This window comes from Myxocyprinus asiaticus, chromosome 29 (assembly GCF_019703515.2).
Source record: "Myxocyprinus asiaticus isolate MX2 ecotype Aquarium Trade chromosome 29, UBuf_Myxa_2, whole genome shotgun sequence".
In the NCBI taxonomy this organism is placed as follows: domain Eukaryota; kingdom Metazoa; phylum Chordata; class Actinopteri; order Cypriniformes; family Catostomidae; genus Myxocyprinus; species Myxocyprinus asiaticus.
In genome coordinates, this window is record NC_059372.1 from 10,397,292 (window position 1) to 10,407,654 (window position 10,363).

Below are 10,363 nucleotides of genomic sequence, written 5' to 3' on the forward strand. Positions count from 1 at the left end.
GTTGTTATGTAGTTTAGATATTATAAAATTCCAACAATCATTGAAATAAATACAAACTGAGACATCCTTAGTCAATGTTTGCCAAGTTTTTTAACTTTTTTTATTGTTATTATTATTATATACAAAATAATGTTACTTCATTAATATTCCGAATATAGAATGCCCCCCTACCACTATGCACTTTGGGACCACAATAAAACAGATTTTTGTTAAAGGGGGTTTTTAGTGCCGTTGTAGACTGGTTTTCAATTCGGGTCAAAAATGACCGGAAGGACAAAAGGAAGGTTCAGTTTCTTAAGACAATAGGAGAGTTAAAGTTTAAAGTTTAATCTCCACTTAGCATAAATCAAAACGAATATTTTAATATCTTATTTTTACTTCTTTGTCCATAAGATGGCAGCAACCGCAATTAGCACGAAAAATAAATAGAGAGTAAGCATACTCTAAACATTAATTCAACTTTAATTTACAGTTCTGTTTAAGTATTTTACTGTAATACCATTCTATATTATTTATCGTAGCAACCCGAATGTCCGCTAAAAGCCAACAGTAAATAGGCTAAGTAAGTAAACAAAATGTGACAACTTATAAAAAAATAATAAAAATTAAAATAAAAGATTTTAAGTAGTGAAGTTTTATAACTGTAGTTTTATAACAGTTTGTAACCATAACTGTAGTAGCTATGGTATTTGGCAGCAACTATCCTACAGTTTAGCTGGTTAAACAGGCTAAACCTTTAGCAATCCCCCAACCAGTGGTATAGATTTGGCTTGAACATTGAGGGGGTTGCAGCGTGAGGCATTTACATGTATCCATTGATCGTAAATAATAGGGGGTTGTACTTGCTTGTTTTGATTATTGGGGGATTACCTCCCCCCATCCCTCCTGGAATCTACGCCTCTGCCCCAACCCACAAAAAACCCAAACATATTCATACACAGCTGTCATTCACACATGTTTAAAACTAGTTGGTATGTTTAAGTGTGACAGACTGTGAAAAGTGTTTTTATCGTATTTATTTTGCTTTTTTTACTCGAGTTCAGAGTACATAGGTCTAAACATTACTATCTGTTTGCGTACACTTTGTATAGTGTATTTTTAATTTGCACAATCTTTTGCACACCAGAAAGTACTGTTCATTCTATACTACTCTATACTACTAATCACACTGCACAATGACACATTATCTATAAAGACCATATAGAGTACAACATGGCTAAAGGCACACCTTAAGGAAAATGTGCTTTTTTCATATATATATTAATGGGGCAACATAATTTGTGTGAAATAAAATTACAGAAGGTTGTTTTGATTAAATAACTAGTTAATTAATTTGATCACAGTGACTCAGTGGGTAGCACTGTCGCCTCACAGCAAGAAGGTCCCTGGTTTGAGTCCCGGCTCATCCAGGGCCTTTCTGTGTGGAGTTTGTATGTTCTCCCCATGTTTGTGTGGGTTTTGTCTGGGTGCTCCAGTTTCCCCCACAGTCCAAAAACACGCAGGTTAAGTGAATTGTAAATTCTAAAAATTGCCTGTAGGTGTGAGTGAGAGTGTGAATGTGTTAGCCCTGTGATGCACTGGCCACCTGTCCAGGGTGTTTCCCTGCCTTCAGCCCGAGACAGCTGGGATAGGCTCCAGCACTACCCAAGACCGGACAAGCAGCTTTAAAGATGGATGAATGGCTGTTTTGATTTTCTTTTTTTTTTTTTTTTTTTTTAAGGTGGCAAGGGAGCCTAAGCAAATTCCTACATGGAGACCCACCTCCTATATCCAGGCCCAACCAAGAATGACAGAATAATACAGTTTTCAACAAATTTTGGTATGTCAACTTAAAATTGGAAGATAGTAATTACACTAATGCAACAACAAAATTTACATTAACTTACCTATATACACTACCGGTCAAAAGTTTTGAAACACTTGACTGAAATGTTTCTCATGATCTTAAAAATCTTTTGATCTGAAGGCGTATGCTTAAATGTTTGAAATTAGTTTTGTAGACAAAAACTGAAAAAGTTTTTGAAATTGATGACTTGGACCAAATAATAAAGAAAAGCAGGCAATAAGTGCCCAACATAGATGGGAACTCCTTCAATACTGTTTAAAAAGCATCCCAGGGTGATACCTCAAGAAGTTGGTTGAGAAAATGTCAAGAGTACATGTCTGCAAATTCTAGGCAAAGGGTGACTACTTTGAAGATGCTAAAATATAACACAGTTTTGATTTATTTTGGATTTTGTTTAATCACAACATAATTCTCATAGTTCCATTTATGTTATTCCATAGATTTAATGACTTTATTATTATTGTGAAAATGTGAAAAATGTGAAAAAATAATTATAATAAAGAATGAGTAAGTGTTTCAAAACTTTTGACCGGTAGTGTATATCTAAACAAATTAACAATAAATGGCTATAAATAACAACAAAAAACTACATACAAAAATATAAATTATAAAAACAACCTTGCTTTGTGGGGCTCCCTGGTGGCACAGGGGCCCTAAGCGGCCGCTTATACATTTACATTTTACATTTATGCATTTGGCAGACATTTTTATACAAAAAAATTAATTACATTCATTATAGGGCAGAATTTGTCAACTTGTTTTTTGAGACAGTAAGACGCTTTTTTTTTCTTTCTTTTTTTTTTTATATGATAATGGTTATTCACCATAGAAAAGGTTAACTATTTTGTTAATTTCAATCACATTTGGCATTTTATTACATCTCAGGTATTCTATAAAAAATGAAAATGTATTAAATGTGTTGTAAATAGAGGAGAGGCCTGCAAAAAAATCATATTGGAATTGTAGTTTGGAGAATAGAATGCACAAGCAAATATTTCATCTTAGATCTTTATATCCACGTAATTTTAGACAGATTTAACCTATATGTGTTTGAAATCAACACAAAAACAAGCATGTATAACTTATTTTGAATCAAAATAACAATAGTTTCTGAGAACTTCCCCTATGGGACAACTAGCCTCAGTCTCTCCTTTATCTTAACCAGTGCTTCAAACCTAGTCTGTGTGTAGTGGCTTGAAAGTTAAAAACCTGACTTCCTCTCACAACTGGCTTAATACTTACTAAAATGTGACGTTTATATTCTCTGAACTGCTCCTCCCGGGACTGGAGGGTTTTTCACAAGAACGCTTAATTACAGTATTTTATGCCTCAGATATTTCTCAGCTTGTCTGTGAGGAAGTGAGACAGTGAGTCTTTTTTCTGTGTTATTTAGATCTTCCAGGCCATATTTTCAGATCTGTTTGAAGTTCCTTATAGCCAGAGTTCTGATGTAATTTTGCTGGGATTAGGTTGATTGTTTAGAAAGCATATCTCCTCATGGTATGTCCCCAAAACTACTCGGAATTCCCTGTTGAACAGCTTCCTTAGCATTGGGGATTTTCTGCTGTCTGTTGATTCTTGAAACTGTCTGTTTGTGTGGCTGGTGTTCATAAAGCTCTCAACCAGTGTTAAATATCTCTGCTATTTTGTTAATCTGCTCTTACTTAGAGCTAAAGTGGACAAGTGTCAACTATGTCCCGTCACAAATTATACTGGCACATTATCTTAACTTTCCTGTTTCTAGGATTATTAAATACACTGGTGGCCAAAAGTTTGAAATAATGTACAGATTTTACTGATTCAGAAGGAAATTGGTACTTTCATTCACCAAAGTGTCATTCAGCTGATCACAAAGTATGGTCAGGACATTACTGATGTAAAAAAACAGCATCATCACTATTTGAAAAAAGTCATTTATGATCAAATCTAGACAGGCCCCATTTCCAGCATTCATCACTCCAACACCTTATCCTTGAGTGATCATGCTAAATTGCTAATTTGGTGCTAGAAAATCACTTGCCATTATATCAAACACAGCTGAAAGCTATTTGGTTTGTTAAATGAAGATTAACATTGTCTTTGTGTTTGTTTTTGAGTTGCCACAGTATGCAATAGACTGTCATGTCTCAAGGTCAATATTAGCTTTCTCTAGTAACTCGTCAGTCAATCACAAATTGTTGTGAGGAATGAAGGCTATGCTTGAAATTGCCAAAATAAAGGGAATATTTCATACAAAGGTCTTCAAAGACAATTAAAGGACAATTAGCTCTAACAAGGACAGAAAGAGATGTGGAAGGCCAGATGTACAACTAAACAAGAGGATAAGTACATCAGAGTCTCTAGTTTGAGAAATAGATGCCTCACATGTCCTCAGCTGACAGCTTCATTGAATTGTACTCGCTCAACACCAGTTTCATGTACAACAGTAAAGAGAAGACTCAGGGGTGCAGGCCTTATGGGAAGAATTGCAAAGAAAAAGCCACTTTTGAAACAGAAAAACAAAAAGAAAAGGTTAGAGTGGGCAAAGAAACACAGACATTGGACAACAGATAATTGGAAAAGAGTGTTATGGATTTTAACTCCATTAAGCTTTTGTGGGATCAGCTAGACAGTAATGTGCGTGAGAAGACAGCCACATCTATGGCAAGTGCTACAGGAAGTGTGGGGTGAAATGTCACCTGAGTATCTGGACAAACTGACAGCTAGAATGCCAAGGATCTGCAAAGCTGTCATTACAGCATGTGGAGGATTTTTTGATGAGAACTCTTTGAAGTAGTTTAAGAAGTTCTGAAAAAAAATGTCAAATTGTAATAGTAATTTTTCACGTTATTAATGTCCTGACTATATTGTATATGACTGACACATTGTGATCAGTTGAATGCCACTTTGGTGAATACAAGTATCATTTTCTTTCCATAAGAGCAAAATCTGTACATTATTCCAAACTTTTGGCAATAAGTGTATATTTTTAATGTAATTTGATTTTCTTGTTTATTTTGCACCATGAGATTGAAGTTCAAGTAGTAAAGAAAAAAACACACACACATGAATAGAAAACCAAGTGCAAGAGAGATTTGAAACTCAGTTAACTTGACGTATACATGTAATGTTCTGTCTAAGTGAAAAAGAAAAAGGAAACATGTAAATTAACAGAAAAATTACATGAACTAAACAACAGAAATTTCAAGAGAATGCTGTATGTACTATATACTCATATTATAAAATACTGATTACTTTCATCATTATTATTTTTATTTTATTTATAATTCACTTGAGAATTAAGAATTCATCTTAACATTGTAAGTGTCATTCACACAATATTTGCTCTCATTGTAAGCCACTTCCCATAACATCAAAAGTTCAAAGATTATTTACATTTTCTGTATGTTCTCATAAAACTTGCTGCACAATAGCCTGTTAGGAAGTCAGCTATCCCAGACTTGTTTGTAATGCTACATAGCCTGATTACATAGCCAATTTATGTTTATTTCAATCACTTTGGGGATTTTATAATATCTAAAGTATTTAACAACAATTTCTGATTAATTGTACTAGTAGAAAAATAACAGTGTACATTTGAGAGCAACAATTTTAGTACATGCCTATTTCAAAATTAATCTCTAATTTCTTTTCCAGCACAAAAAATGGGCCCACTTTGCACATCCATTAAAACAAATCCATTCCTTCCCACAAATGTCAACAGCCAATGACAGTGGGTTTTTCCCGAATTAAGTTATCATTCCTGCAACAGTCAGCCAAAATAAAAAAATAGAAAATAAATACTTACAAAAGTCCATATAAGTCACTTCCACATAAGGTGAAACAGTTTTCTGTCATGGGTCACTTAATAATAGATTTTGCTGCCAAGAGGAAGTGAAAGTTAATTGCCATGGTGACAGGAACTGGGAAGTTCTTTCTGTCATGGAGTGAGACAGACAGATAAACCATTTTAATCTTTGACGATGTTCCTGATACCTGCAAAATTCTAGTGAGTGTTTAATGTTGGATAATTAATAAAATATGATTTAGCTTTCTAATTTCCACAAATGGGGTGGTCACAAAACTGCAAAAACACCTTTCTGTCAATTAGTATATTATTATGATAATTTTACCAATATTATCATTAGCCTACTTTTTCTATCAAGAACCTTCCCTGATAGCACACGTAAATTACCTAGATAGCATGTGTACATCTCCTGAATGTCTGTTTTAGATCTTTTCATTTGGAAAACATCACAATCTAATTAACATCTGCTAAACATATTCAAAAGATCATATTTACAAACATTCAAAAACGTCTCAATGACATATGCTGAATGTCTTTTTGATATCCAAGACATACTTATGGACCCTTTTCACATTTACGCATTCGTGAAGCGGAAGTCATCATAGTTGGGAAACTATTGGCACTTTTCCACTGCACGTTACGGTTCGACTCGACTCTGCTCGCTTTACTTTTCTGAGCTTGCTTTTCCACTGCAGTTTAGTGCTGTCTCAACGTGGGTCGCAAATTCAGTGATGCTGGTAGTGACGATTCTCTCTGACCAATCAGTGATCTGCAGGGTTTTGACGTCACATTTAGTATCGGCTCGGCTCACTTGGAACTTCGACCGAGGTGGTACTAAAAAATGTACCAGGTACCAGGTACTATGCACAGTGGAAAACCCAAAAAAAGTGAGCAGGTTTGAGTCGAGTCATGCCGTACCATGCAGTGGAAAAGCCCCATATGGTGGCGATCGTGAAGAACAGTAATAACCAGTGCCACTACAGTGTTCCTATTTGTGCACATTCTAAAAGAAAACGTCTGGATTTACAGTATGTTTCCATAAATTTCTAAAAGATGCTGAACTTTGTTTGAGCTCGGTGGGTTCAGGCAATTAAATGCGAAGAAGATATCTTCGTTATTAAATGAGAAAGCACTTTCATCTGTGGACAGTATTTTCAAGACAAGGACTTATAGCAGTCGCTCACATGTGGAATTTTGAAATGCTTTGAAATCTGAGCTGTACCGTCATGGTTTCAATGAGATGATTAAACATCACAACAGACACGAGAGTGTGTGTTTGAATTGGATAGAGCGGGACATGGGTCTCTCCACTCCTTCACATCCTGCGTTGCTCCCCATCAGGTATTAGTTTCACCAAGTACAACTCACAAATTTGTTAACTGTGCCCTCTTTTTTGCATTTTTGCAGTTTATGGCAACGGATTTGTAGATTGTTCCTTTAATACATAAATATGTGTCTGCTGATTTAACACACAACCTCTCAATAATAATTTCTTTTTATTGATTTACCTACATATTCGTACCGATAACCCCCGAATAACAACTTGTAACCTTTGTTGAGTTTATATTTAACCGTTGATGGACGATGCAGTCAACATCTCCAAACTTAAATGAAGGCAAAACTTTTAAGGACTCTGAAAACACATACACCTCAGCAGCGGCCATAGTTGCGTTTATCCAACTATGACTACTTCCGCTTTGCGAATGCGGAACTGTGAAAAGGGTCTACTGACATACGTCTTATAGGCGTATTGCAGATGAGCAAACAACGTAAAAAATACATCTTCCAGATGTAAACACACATCAAATAGACGTCTGGGTGATGTACAGGTAATTGGGGTACCCATACCTCTATTTGATGTGCGTGTTTACATATGGAAGACATATTTTTTAGGTTGTTTGCTCATCTGCAATACATCTATAAGACGTTTCCTCTCGGATGTCAATAAGACATTCATCAGATGTCTTTGAGATGTAAGATTTGGAATGTTTGTAATCTGATCTTTTTAAGATGTTTAGCAGATGTTAATGTAGATTGTGACGCTTGAAAAGCTATTGACTCCTCATAGATGTACAGTACGTGTCCTATCTGGGTTTCAACATGTTTCCCAAACACTCCCACCGTCTTTCATTATCCGAACAAACAAGCAGTCCCATTGCTGATACTCTCGCGTCATTGATTGGTTAAAAAGCGTGGGCCGCGGTCAAAGGCTATGTTCAGACTGCCACTAAAAATCAGATTTTTTGCATATCCAGATTGTATCCAGAAGAGTTTTGATAGTCTGGACAGCAAAAAACCACATGAAATCAGATTTTTCTGAATCTGATTGAAACCACATTGGGAAGTGGTTTCAAATGCGATTTAAATTGGATTTTTTCAAATGTGTCTCAGTCCGGACGCTCTGGCTGCTCAAATCGGATTTCAAATGGTCTTTTGCGTCACTCTTAACGCGACACACAACGATGACGTCAAAAATCGGTGGCTGCAGCACGGAACATCACAATGGCTGTGTCTCGTTTGGAAGGATGCGTCCTCCGGAGGTCGCATTTGTCTGCCTCATACGTCATCGAGGCTGTCTCGTTTCATTTTTTTTGGGGGGGGGAATGCAAAAAAGGTTAACAATTGTATAAATGTAAGTGCATATACATAAAAGGCATTGACAATTGCTAAAAAATAAGAAAAAGAAAGAAAAAAAAAGAAAAAAAATGAGAGACAGCCTCGATGATGTATGCGGCCGACAAATGCGACCTCCGGAGGACGCAGCCTTCCAAACGAGACAGACTTTGTTAGTGTCTTGTCTGTCACTCTGTTGCCGATTATTGTTTCCACCGGGTATTATATTTACCAGTCTCCTCCGTTGCACAAGAAAAACTCAGCGACGGAGGAAACTGGTAACTATAATTCTGCACCGCGACTGGACAGGGCGCTTATTTGGAGAGCAGATGATGCACCTCCATTTTTCCCATGTCTGTTTTGAAAGCATCGTCACGTGGGTACGCCTACGTCGTTACGCCTACGTCGTTACCAAAGCAACCCATGAAGATAGGTTGGTTATGTCTGAACGCGCATATCTGATTTGATCACTTGCAATTAATAGTGCAGACAGTCTGCCTGAAAAGATCTGATTTGAGAAAAAATCAGATTTGCCTGCAGTCTGAACATAGCCAAAGAGACAAGGGGTCGTTCACAACGAATCACAGGACTTAATGACTACAGACCTGTCGCCCTGACCTCTGTGGTCATGAAATAATTTGAGAGACTGGTGTTGGCCCACCTGAAGAATATCACTGGACCCTTCGAGCAAACAGGTCTGTGGATGATGCAGTCAACATAGGATTGCATCATATCCTGCAACATCTGGACAGACCAGGGACCTATGCAAGGATCCTTTTTGTGGACTTCAGTTCGGCTTTCAACACCATCATCCCAGCTATACTCCAGAATAAATTACACCAACTCTCTGTTCCCATGTCTATCTGTCAGTGGATTACCAGCTTTCTGACGGACAGGCAGCAGCTGGTGAGACAGGGGAAGCTCACTTCCAGCACCTGTACAATCAGCACTGGTGCCCCCCAGGGATGTGTGCTCTCCCCACTACTCTTCTCCCTCTACACCAATGACTGCATCGCCAAGGACCCCTCTGTCAAGCTCCTGAAGTTTGCAGACGACACCACTGTCATCGGCCTCATCCGAGATGACGATGAGTCTGTATACAGAAGGGAGGTTAAACAGCTGGCTGTCTGGTGCAGTCAAAACAACCTTGAGCTGAACACACCCAAAACAGTGGAGATGATTGTGGACTTTAGGAGAAACACCCCAACACTGACCCCCCTCACCATTCTAAACAGCACTGTGGCAGCAGTGGAGTCATTCAGGTTCCTGGGCACTACCATCTCACAGGACCTGAAGTGGGAGACCCACATTGACTCCATTGTGAAAAAGGCCCAGCAGAGGTTGTACTTCCTTCGCCAGCTGAGGAAATTCAACCTGCCACAGGCACTGCTGATACAGTTTTACTCAGTAGTCACTGAGTCTGTCCTCTGCACTTCAATAACTGTCTGGTTTGGTTCAGCTACGAAATCAGACATCAGAAGACTACAAAGGACAGTTCAGACTGCTGAGAGGATAATTGATTTCCCCCTGCCCCCCCTTCAAGAACTATACACTTCCAGAGTGAGGAAAAAGGCTGGAAAAATCACTCTGGACCCCACTCACCCTTCCCACTACCTTTTCGAACTGTTGCCTTCTGGCCGACGCTTCAGAGCTCTGAGCACCAGAACCGTCAGGCACAGGAACAGTTTTTTCCCTCAGGCTATCCATCTCATGAACAGTTAATTGCCCCATTGAGCAAGAACTATGTGCAATACACAGTTTAGTCTTTCTTATATTTATCCAACACATCCAACCTCTTCTGCCATTTCATTCCTCTGAAAATAAAAATAAAAAAATAAAAAACATTTGCACTGTACATAACAGATTGTATTAGATTTGCACTACCCATGTGTATGTGTGTATGTTTGTATGTTTGTGTCTGTACGTATGTGTATAATTAGTTTTATTTTTTAATTTTTAATATTATCTATGTCTTGCTGCTGTTTTTGTATTGTTTTTGTATTGTTGTGTACTATAAGCTCCTGTCACCAAGACAAATTCCTTGTATGTGTAAGCATACTTGGCAATAAAGCTGATTCTGATTCTGAATGTGTCAATCCTCGCTGTTTTTCTATTTG